Source organism: Cupressus sempervirens, chromosome 2, assembly GCF_028749045.1.
Source record: "Cupressus sempervirens isolate cs-2001-9-10 chromosome 2, ASM2874904v1, whole genome shotgun sequence".
Classification (NCBI taxonomy): Eukaryota; Viridiplantae; Streptophyta; class Pinopsida; order Cupressales; family Cupressaceae; genus Cupressus; species Cupressus sempervirens.
Window position 1 is genome coordinate 178,293,039 of NC_143119.1, and position 13,137 is coordinate 178,306,175.

The 13,137-nt window shown below is 34.3% G+C and overlaps 1 pseudogene; it reads left to right on the forward strand.

Annotated features, from left to right (window-relative positions):
- Positions 1 to 13,137, forward strand: part of LOC149571651 (rust resistance kinase Lr10-like) — a 53,639-nt pseudogene that overhangs the window by 18,094 nt on the left and 22,408 nt on the right.

Genomic DNA, 13,137 nt, shown 5'->3' on the forward strand with positions numbered 1-13,137 from the left:
TATGAAAGTGTATTATCTGACTTAGTTCAATAATTTCCTTGTTTCTAGTCCAATAAGATTTATCATATTTAAAAAGGCTAAAGATCAAACAAGGAACTATAACAAGGAAAACTATAATAGGTAAGAATCAAGAAATAAACCATTTTGTGTGAGTTTTAAAATTTTTCAAATTATATGGTTTGGTGAACTCACTAATCCGTATTACTACTCATGAATTCTAGGAAAAGCTATTGAGGCAAGTGCTTTCGTAATGGTAGTAGCCCTATTTCTCATTATTGTGAATTGAAAGAAAGCCTATTTCAAATGGAGCCAACCAAACATGCAGTGGAACTGAATCGATCAATGAATATAGGGTTTATTGTGAAAGAGGAGAATTTTCTCCAAAGTTACATTCATCAAATGTTGACAAGATATTCATTCTCTCAACTAAAGAAGATCACCGAAAACTTTACAGATAAACTACGAGAAGGGGGGTTCGATGTGGTTTACAAAGGAAAGTTGCACAACAATTTGTTGGTGGTTGTTAAAGTTCTTGATTAATCAAGACAAAGTCAGGAACAATTCATGAGTGAGGTTGCAACTCTAGGAACCATTCATCATTTTCATTTGGTTCACCTCATGGGTTATTTCTTTGAAGGATTCATAAGTGCACAATTTGTATATGAGTACATGGCTAATGGATACCTAGAAAAGTTTATATTTGTAGAAAAAGGAAAAGAACAGATACTCAATTGGAATCAATTGTATTTAATTGATTTGGAACTAGCTCATGGAATAGTGTATTTGCACCAAGATAGTAGTGGACACATAATTCATTTTGACATAAAGCCTCACAATATATTACTGGATAAAGATTTCACACCCAAGGTAGTTAATTTTAGTCTAGCAAAACTGTACAAAAAGGTAGAGGACCACGTATCAATAACAAGAGGAAGAGGGACACCAAGATATGTTGCGCCATAGGTTTGGTCCAAAAATTTGGGAGCTGTGACAGACAAATTAGATGTTTACAATGTTGGAGATAGTTGGAGGAAGGAAGAATATTGAGCTTCAGGTGAGGGTATGTGTAGGATCATGGTGTGCCAAAAAGTGGCGATCTGAAAAAAATAGAGTTTGAAAACATCTAAAAGCATTTCAAAATCTACTTTTAATTTTTTTCACCTATCCAGGTACCAAACCTAGAAAGTAAGGCCCAACCCTGATCAAATATCCGATTTGATATCGGATACCCGATATTATATCAGATACCCGATATAATATTGGATACCTGATAATGAATACTAAAAAATATATAGTATGAAATATATATAAAGTAATATGAAATAAAAAATTAGTTATTACATTATATAATTATAAAATAATAAATATATATTATATTATTTATGAAGATTAATATTTTTATACTTCAAAAATCATTCACAAATATAATATAATCTAATAGTATAATATAATAGTATAATATAATAGTATAATGTAATAGTATAATATAATATAATAGTATAATATAATATAATATAATATTATATTATATTATATTACATTATAATATAATATAATATAATATAATATAATATAATATATTAATATAATATGATATAATAGTATAATATAATATTATAATATAAAATAATAGTATAATAGTATAGTATAGTATAGTATAATATAATATAATTGTATAATATAATAGTATAGTATAATATAAATAACTAATATGTTATTTTTGACCTACGGGGTGTTTCAAAAAAGACAACCCGTTGATGTGCGGTTGATGTGGAAATATCGAATATCCAATATTGTATCAGATATCTGATATAATATTGGATACACAATATTTGCAAGTTTTTATAATAATAAAAAGCAACTTGCGAGCTGTTATCACAATGAATCTCGTGCACAGGATTTTGGATATCGGCTTCAATATTGCGTATCCAATATAAGTAAGCTTTTTAAAAAAATTTCTAATCAATTTGAATATAAATTTAATAAATTTTATCATGAATTTCTTAGTTTTAGTTGAATTTGTTAGAATTTAGGGTTTTTTTGATAGAAATTGTTAAAATTAAGGTTTTTTTAATATAAATTATGTTTTGCAAATTAATAGGAATGGCTAATAAAAATGATGACATTGAGGCAAGGAACACTATTCCTCATAACCCCCCACCAAATGATCCAGTGCCCTCACAAAATCGTCCACCAAATGATCCTTTACCCCCCCAAAATCCTTCGGTTTAGGAAGAACATATAGTAATGTACCTCCATTGGCTCCTATGTTATCCATGTTAAACACCATAGTGGATAACATTGAAACGGTTACCAACCAACAAAATGTTGCTCTTCATTGGCATGACAAAATGCATGAGATGCTCGATGATGGCTTGGAATATGATGAGGTTGTGGCCCTCAATATAACCAAAGAGGATTTGGCTAGCCTTTTTCCAAATCCAAAAACTACTATACTAGTCGACAAAAAAAAACCCAAACTATCGATTAAATGGTGCACAAATGATGTCGTACATGAAAACTTTTGGGATCATTGGTGGATGGTTTTTGATATCCCTCCACATAGAAATTTAGAGGTGCTATTTTATTTCCTTAGAAAATTATATGCAAAATTTGTGTTGAAACTCAAAGTGAACTATTGGAGCATGAAGCCCAACATGGGTGTAGGACTAGGAGCTTCTCAGGATAGACCCTCTTCCTAGTGGAAGAAAGCTAGCACTTTTTCCCCCCTACTGATATCTCCCCCCCTCAAGTGCAACATCCTAATATTATGGAAAAGGCTAACTCTTAGACCATTAGAGCCATTCATAGGCTGAGTAGCCTATTGATATCTCAACATAGGTCAATCCTACCTCCTCGTGTTGATGATGCTGGTGCCAGTTCATCATTGGCTAGCTCATCACATGTTTGTGTGCCTCACACTTGCATTATGTGCAAGAATATTTTCTTCGGTTCCATAGGTGATCTTCTTGAGTGTCATTTTGTATTAGACAAAGATACACAAAACACACATGCAGAGGCTAGAGACCCTGATGCGAGAGAGGAGGGGAATGCAGAGGCATGGACTCCTTCTATGTCAGTACGTGTGTACATTTATTTGTTATGACATATGTGATTTAAAGTTAATTTTTATAATAGAGTAATTTTAATTTTTAAGCCATACTGAATTATACATGTATGTGATCTTTATTCATGTTTATTTGATGACCAAGGAGGAGCTCAAATAAGTTGATGATGCCACACTATCGGCCATTTCATTTGGCTTTGAGACATCTACAGTACATTATGTTGTGTTCTCATTGTTTTTTCTATTTTATATTGTAGCATATATGGTTGCTAATCTTTCTTTTATCTTGTAGGTACCACCTGTCCTTGGGGGACAAAGTGCAGGGGATGAGCCAACACCCATTGACAAAGGAAAAGTAATTAGGTGCTTTCTATTTGATTAAATATCAATGCATTCTTGTAAAATGTTTTTGGTAATGAAATTTATTTACATTCTTTATTGTATATAGGGCATGGCTACTGGTGATGAGCCCATACAGATTCCATGTCGTAAACGCTTAGGCATTTCCATTCACACCAAGAGCCCCATTGTATATATAAGTATCATTTATTTTTTATTTTCCTTATCTTCATAAATAAATTCAAAACTATTTTTTGTGATATTAACAACTACTATTTTGTATATCATAGGAGACTCCTAGTGCACACGAGGTTCAACGGGAGAGTTTTGTAGATTTGATGATGCAAACACTATATCTTGAGAAGGAGCCTACACTAGTAAGTCATAGTTTGAATTAAAGATTAAATATGTTATAAATTTAGCATGCTATGAATTATAATGTTATAGTTTCAATTGTAGATTCATTTGACAAATATATTTGAACATACACAACCCACAATCAATGAGGTACAAGCATTGCCGAGGGGATATAAAAAAGACTCATGATCGACGCAGGAGGTCAACAAGAGAGGTATTTATTATGAAATTTTAATAGTATAAATCATCATTTAAAAAGAGATCATTATGCATTTGAGTAATTCAATGTTAGATACAAAGAATCATATAAATTTAGTAGTCTAACTTTGGGTTTTCCTTTTTTGTTTAAGTAGGAGGCATCTGATCCACCCAATGCAGTGAAGAGGTTGCATTTTGATCATCCACCAGCACCCCAGGATAGTATAGTTGTCATAGGATGCATCATGAGACATTTTGAGATGGCATATGCCACATTGTTTACAAAAACATTGATATTATACACATTCTGATGGCATGATCAACCACATTTTGTATATGGATTTATGTATTTTGATATATATTTGTGTACTTTTTCTGTGGATACATAATCTTTGATATATATTTGTGTAATTTTTCTATGGATACATGTATTTTGATATATATTTTTGTCATTTATGTGCACAATGATATACATATTAATTTAGTATCTAGTATTGTTCAATTTATCGTGGATCATGTGTATTGTTCATGTTTATGGAATATCATTAATTTTGATTATGTTTTTTATATTCGATTCAGATGCAATAATTTTTGAATAACATTTTAACAACCTTTATTATGAAATTTGGATGCAATGTTTAATTTGAAGTGCTATCATGAAATAAACACACTTGTTAACCTCCTACACAAGGTTCACATAACCCCAAATCTGATTTTAAACTCAACCTTCAACCTTGAAACTAACTCTTGGCTTCAAATCTAATCTCAACATAGTTAAGGACTCCACTCCTCAACCATGGATTCTATTCCCAACCACAAACTCATTCCTAGACTCATAATCTTTGATAACTAGCAATTCACTTTGTTACTATCCTCATACTACAACTTTTCAATTTCAACGTAACCTCAAAATATCCCAACTTAAGAGACTTGATTGGATCAAACCTTTTTAACTTGGTTCTGCAATACCATATCAATATGAATAGCATCTATACATTTCTCACATTGATCAGATTGCCCATATTAATCCACTTAACAATATTGGCTTCATTAATGCATGTTATCATTTCACACCTTATATAGGTGTTTCCAACCTTGTATGTTCATGCTCAAACCCCTATCTGACTCTTTGCACTCATTTTCATTTTCCTATAGCATTTGATGGTTCATTGATAGCCCTCATGAGCTCTGAGTTATGACCTTAAGAAGATCAACCTCAAAACGCACTTAGAGCACCTTGGAGTCTCCTCGGTACAAGGTGGCCATGGATAATGGATGGTCTCCATGGCTAGAACAACAATGTCACTAGGGTTCACCCACCCATCCAAAGCTAATGGCCCTGATGATTCAATACCAAGATCGGCAGTTTCAAAGTTATGTTGTGGTGCACCTATGAACTAAGGCACACTGTGAGGTTTGGCATTGAGCGAGATCGTTGTGCCGAATCCAAATTGAATGTGATCTCTCAAAAATAAGATAGGTTATTTTAGGCCTCAACATCACTATCCTATAGCATTTAATGGTTCATCGATAGCCCTTACAAGCTCTGAGTTACGACCCTTGAAAGATTGACCTTGAAACACACTTAGAGCACCTTAGAGACTCTTTGGTATGGGGTGGCTGTGGATGATGAATGGTCTCTGCGACTAGAACAAGGGTGTGACTAGGGTTCACCCACCCATTCGAAGCTAATGGCACTGACGATTTGATGCCAACATTAGCAGTTTCAAAGTTATGTTGTGGTGCACCTATGAACCGAGGCACACTACGAGTTTTGGCATCAGGCAAGATCACTGTGTTGAATCCAAATGAAATGTGATCTCTCAAAAATGAGATAGGTTATTTTAGACCTTGGCATCATTGTCCTATATCATTTTAAAGTTCATAAATATCCCTCACGAGCTCTAAGTTATGACCCTCAGAAAATTGACCTCAAAATACACTTAGAGCACCTTAGAGACTCCTCAGTACAGGGTGGTAGTGAATGATGGAGGGGCTTCACAACTAGAACAAGGGTGTTACTAGGGTTCACCTGCCCATCTGGAGCTAATGGCATTGACAATTTGATGCTGAGATCAATAATTTCAAAGTTATGTTGTGGTGCACCTATGAACTCAAGTACACTACGAGTTTTGGCATCGAATGAGATCAATGCACTGAATCCAAATGGAAGATGATATCTTGTAAATGAGATAGGTTATTTTAGGCCACAACATCACCATCTTGTAGCATTTGAAAATTCATTGATATCTCTCACGAGTTTCGAGTTACAACCCTCAAAAGATCGACCTCGAAATGCACTTAGAACACCTTGGAGACTCCTCAGTATGGGGTGGTCACAGACAATAAAGGTTCTCCACAATTAGAACAAGGCTATCACTAGGGTTCACCCACCCATTCGAAGCTAATAGAGTTGAAAATTCGATGCCAAGATGAGTGGTTTCAAAGTTACGCTATGGTGCACCTATGAACTCAGGCACACTGCGAGTTTTGGCATCGAGTGAGATCAATGTGCCAAATCCAAATGGAAGGTGATCTCATGAAAATGAGATAATTTATTTTAGGCCTCAGCATCACCCTCCTATAGCATATGATGATTCATCGATAGCCCTCACGAGCTCTAAGTTACGGCCATTGAAAGATCAACCTTGAAATGCACTTAGAGCACCTTGGAGACTCCTCGGTACAGGGTGGTCGTGGATTATGGAAGGTCTCCACAGTCAGAACAAGGGTGTCACTAGGGTTCACCTACCCATTTGGAGCTAATGGCAATGACAATTTGATGCCAAGATCAGTGGTTTCAAGGTTACGTTGTGGTGCACTTATGAACTGAGTCACACTGTGAGTTTTGGCATTGAGTGAGATCACTATGCCAAATCCAAACAAAATGTAATCTCCCAAAAATGAGATAGTTTATTTTAGGCCTCAGCATCATCATCCTGTAGCATTTGATAGTTCATCGATAGCCCTAACGAGCTTTGAGTTATGACCCTCAGAAGATCAACCTCGAAACCCACTTAGAGCACCTTGGAGACTCCTCAATACGGGGTGGCCATGAATGATGGAGGGTCTCTACGGTTGAAAAAATGGTGTAACTAGGGTTCACCTACCCATTCAAAGCTTATGGCACTAATGATTTGATGCCAAGATCAGTGGTTTCAGAGTTACACTGTGGTGCACCTATGAAGTAATGCACAGTGCAACTTTTGGCATCGAGTGAGATCGGTGTGCCGAATCCAAATAGAATGTGATCTCTCAAAAATTAGATAGGTTATTTTAGGCCTCAACATAATCATCCTATAGTATTCAACATTTCATTGATAGCCCTCATGAGCTCTGAGTTATGACCCTCAGAAGATTGACCTTGAAATGCACTTAGAGCACCTTGGAGACTCCTTGATACAGGGTAGCCGCAAACAATGGATGGTCTCTATGGCTAAAATAAGGGTGTCACTAGGGTTCATCTACCCACCTAGAGATAATGGCATTGATGATTCGATGTCAAGATTAGCAGTTTCAAAGTTATGCTGTGGTGATCCTTTAATGTTGTAGAATGTTATTTTTATGCAGATTTATGGATGTGTATTTGGAAATTGAATATCTTTTGCAAAATTATTGATAGGTAATTCAAAACAAAACCAAAATATTAAAAATAAATAGTGTCAACTTATCAATGTAAAAAGTTCACCCTTCAACCATTTGGTTCCATACTACACATTGAAAATCAAAAAAATGCATTGGAAACAAAAAAATTCTTTATTGATTTGAGAGCAAGTACAATGTGTTTCTTCAATATATCTCCTTCTTCGAATGCTTAGAGCCTATATAGGCTATTTAAAATTGATTTAGCCAACCTATGGATAGTTCTAGCCATTCAGAGTTACATTTTGAAAAGTTTCCAAGAAAATTACAAAAGTTGCTAAGCAATTTTTTGCAATTTTTGCGCTAAGACAACTTTTATTACAAATTTTCCTATAAATGGATTCCACAAACTCCTAGGGACCCTACTAGTGTTCTAAACACCTAGAATGCCTAGAAAACATAGAAATAACCAAAAATCCACTTTATTGGACTAATTGATGCCCAAGGCTTATAGTTGTACCATGGGGTCTTGTGTCCATTACAAAAGTGGATGGTCATAGGGAGATCATTAGATCTATCCCTAGACCTTATGACATCAAGAAATGGAAACAAAAAATTATGTGCTCTGCACCATTCTCCTCTACATAAAAGAAACTCCAATCTCTAGAGTGTTGAGAAGTGAAGGTTCAATGCCATAGGCCTTAAGAGGTTCTCAATCAACCAAGTGGCATCTGCTACTATTTGCCCCTTCCACTATACTAGATACTCATAATATGTTTTCCTCCTTGTTTTCTTACTAATCCTCTTTTCCAAAATAGTTTCCACCACTAGTTTAGACATAGGTGGTACAACTTTATTTAACTCCTCCTTGGGTTCTTCAAGTGTACCTACATCCACATCAGTGGAAAAAGTACCTTTGAAAGCATACAAGTCAGAAACATTAGATATAGGAGACAAGTTAATATTAGGGGGAAAATAAATTTGGTAAGCATTGTTGCCACACTTTTTTCCAATGGAGGAAAAGTTGGCATGGTTGTAATAATGCTTGGTAACCATGATGACCCAACAAAAAGGAGAAACACTATAGAAACTAGAAAATCAAGCTTAAAGTTTGTGCTTTCAAGAGGCTATGCAATTGGGTATTTTTCCTGCTCAAGTCAAGGGAGGAGTCACCATTCAAACTAGCACTTGAACGTGAAGATGATTATGGAGAGGATCAAATGCAACATGCTGATTCAGCCCCAAATGTTAACAATATACAAGGGTTTAACTTTGACAATATAAAGGATCACATTATTAGAATAAAATAATGAGTAAAATATACAATGGAAACCTCACACCATAAAAAAAATTGAAATGCATTGATAAGACTTGTAGTAAAAGGCTTACACAATATTAGCATCATAAAATCACTTCTTGTTTCAATGCCTCATTGCGAATGAGTATTCAAACTTATTGACACCTTACCCAAATTGTTTTTTAGGGAATCAAGTATTCTAATTCTTCATCTGTATTTTCTAGATTTGTCTTATTTGATTAGTTTGATAAAAATGGTTTTAATAATCATAATGTCAGCTCTATGTCAAATAAGAAAAAATCCAAACTTGTAATAAGATATCTGCAAGCAATTATCTTTCATTGTCTCCTTGCTTCAATACTCATATAGTTATAAGTGCTCTTAAAATTGTCCTTATAGCCCTGTATCACATGCAAATATGATTTGCAAGAACTTGTTCAATATCTTCCTCTTATAATTCCTTACAAAGAACCTACCAAAATATGAATTAGAATGTATAACTAATTTAACCTATCTTTTTCATTATTACAAAAGCCATATACAAAAAAACTTCACATTTTACATCATAATACATCATAAATCTTAGGAATTCTGCCCAATACCCCCCCATTCTTCATGATGTACCTACATTCCAATATCATAAAACATATTAGTAACTTATTGTATTAAACAAGATAATCATCAGTTCACCGAATCATTATGAAGAAAATAACATAAGAAGTAAATATACCTAGTCGAGTGTTCTAGTAGGGTCCTCTCTCTATTTTAGGGTCTCCATTAGGGCTTCATGATCAGCATTAGTAATAGTAAAAAGCTCTTTTAATTTTGGTCTTCCTTAATGCTTCAACAACTTTACATTTGTTCCTATAATAAGATGCAAATATATGAGAATTATTTTATGCCCATAACCGAATGGTTCTTTCTGATTTTTTCCCTTCCAAATTGGTAATAATTGTTTCATCAATTTCAATTATCCATTTTGGTGTTCTAGAACCTTCATGACGATTATAATTAGTAGATATGTAAGGTTCCTGAGCATTAGGTTCATGTGCATTGTCATGTTCGGCATGGTGAATCATGCAATTTACATTATGACCTAGTAGCATTTCATCCTCCAAAATTTCATTCTCTAAATTTTCAATTCTGGCATTATCATTTTCAATTGGTACATTTTCATTCCCCAACTGCACATATTCATTATCTAACTCTATGATTTCACTTTCAACTAATTCATCATCAACTTGACTCACATTTAACATACCTTGTCTTTTCCTTCAGTGTGTTATTTTGTCCCTTTCCCTACATGCTATAATATCTTCATTAGATACCTTCCTTTTGCATTTAGCCTTTTGACGATTGCTGCTTCCCATTTAAATGACAATATAGGACACCTAGGGATATATATTATCAAACTTTTTTTGATTGTTTGGGCCCCAAAATGTGACTTTTCCTAAAACTCATAAAAAGGGCCCATAAAAAGTGATGTTGTTAGGTTTGCAGTGACAGGAAATATTTTGGGAAAATAATGCCAGTAAATATAAGGTATCCGATTTCAGAACCGATAACCAATTTCAAGTTAGATATCTGATTTGAAATCAAATATCCAATATTGCCACCCAAATATTGGAGGGAAAAATGAATTACTATTCATTATTAGTGAGTGATGAGTTATGAATTAACAAAATATATGAGTTATAAGTTATGTATTACCTTATAATATATTATTATATTATATTATAGTTATTATCTATAAATATATAATATATATGAAATTATTATATTGTATTATTATTATTATTAAATATAATAATGCAATATATGTTATTATCATTATTATGACTTATGTTATATTATATATTATTATTTTTACTATATTATTATTAAATATAATAATGTAATATATTATATATGTTATTAACATATTATTATTATCATCATTTATAAATTATAATCTATAATATATATTATTATTATTATTATGACCTGTGTTATTAATATATAATAATATATTATGTTATTATTATTACTATAATCTAAAAATATAATATATATATGATTATTATATTATATTTTTATTATTTTTACTATATTATTATATTTTTATAATATTATTTGTATTTGTTACTATAACAACATATAATATTGTTGTAATTATTATTAGAATCATTTATATGGGCCAAAAGGGGCCATATCACAACATATGTCTCTAATGGACCTAGGACCTATAGGGACATATCAAAATTATTTATATGGGTAGAAAGGGGCCATAGGATGCCCTATGAACCCTTTTGACACATTTCATAATGACATATGTCTCTAGGAGCCCTAAGAACCCTAGACAAATATTAAAATCATTTATATGGGTCGAAAGGGGCCATAGGATGACCTATGACCCCTTTTGACACATTCCATGATGACATATATGTCTCTAGGGGCCATAGGACCCCTAGGGGCATATTAGAATCATTTATATGGGTCGAAAGGGGCCATAGGATCACCTATGACCCCTTTCGACACATTCCATGATGACATATGTCTCTATAGGTTGTAGGACCCCTAGGGACATATTATAATAGTTTATATGGGTTGAAAGGGACCATAGGATGACTTATGACCCCTTTCGACACACTCCATGATGACATATGTCTCTAGGGGTCCTAAGACCCCTAGGGACATATTAAAAATATTTATATGGATCAATAGGGGCCATAAAATGACCTATGACCCCTTTCGACACATTCCATGATGACATATGTCGCTAGGGGTACTAAGACCCCTAGGGACATATTAGAATCATTTATATAGGTTGAAAGGGGCCATAGGATGACCTATCACCCCTTTCGACACATTCTATGATGATATATATCTCTAAGGGCCCTAGGACCCCTAGAGACATATTATAATTGTTTATATGGGTCGAAAGGGGTCATAAGATGACCTATGACCCTTTTTGACACATTTTATTACAACATATCTCTCTACGGGCCCTAGGAGCCCTAGGGACATATTACAATAATTTATATGGGTCGAAAGGGGGCATAAGATGACCTATGACCCCTTTCGACACATTCCATGACAACATATGTTGCTAGGGATCCTAGGACCCCTAGGGACATATTAAAATTGTTTATATGGATAGAAAGGGGCCATAGGATGACCTATGACCCCTTTCAAAAAAATCCATGATGACATATGTCTTTAGGGGTCCTAGGACCCCTAGGGACATATTACAATCATTTATATGAGTTAAAAAGTGCCAAAGGATGACCTATGACCCCTGTCGACACATTCGATGACAACATATGTTGCTAGGTGCCCTAGGAACCCTAGGGACATATTAGAATCATTTATATGGGTCAAAAGGGGCCTTAGGATGACCTATGACCACTTTCAAAAAATTCCATGATGACATGTTTCTAGGAGTCCTAAGACCCCTAGGGACATATTACAATTATTTATATGGGTCAAAAGGGTCCATAAGATGACCTATGACCCCTTTCGACACATTCCATGACAACATATGTCTCTAGGGATCCTAAGACCCCTAGGGAGATATTATAATCGCTTATATGGGTCGAAAAGGGTCATAGGATGACCTATGACCCCTTTCGACACATTCCATGATAACATATGTCCCTAGGGGTCCTAGGACCTCTAGGGACATATTACAATCATTTATACAGGTTGAAACAGGCCATAAGATGACCTATGACCCCTTTCAACACATTCTATGATAACATATGTCTCTAGGGGTCCTAAGACCCCTACAAACATATTAGAATCATTTATATGGGTCAAAAGGGGCCATAGGATGACCTAGGATCCCTTTTGACACATTCCATGATGACATGTTTGTATGGATCCTAAGACCCCTAGGGACATATTGCAATCATTTATATGTGTCAAAACGGGCTATTGTATGACCTATGACCCCTTTCGACACATTTCATGATGACATATGTCACTAAGGGTCCTAAGAACATTAGGGACTTATTATAATCATTTATATGGGTCAAAAGGGGCCATAGGATGACCTATGACCTCTTTTGACACATTTTATTATGACATATGTCTCTAGGGGTCCTAGAACCCTTAGGGGCATTATAATTGTGTATACGGGTCGAAAGAGGTCATAGAATGACCTATAACCCTTTCGACACATTTTATTACAACATATGTCTCTAGGGAACCTAAGACCCCAAGGGACATATTAAAATCATTTATATGGGTCGAAAGGGGCCATAGGATGACCTTTGACCCCTTTCAACACATTTCACGATGACATATGTTCCTAGGG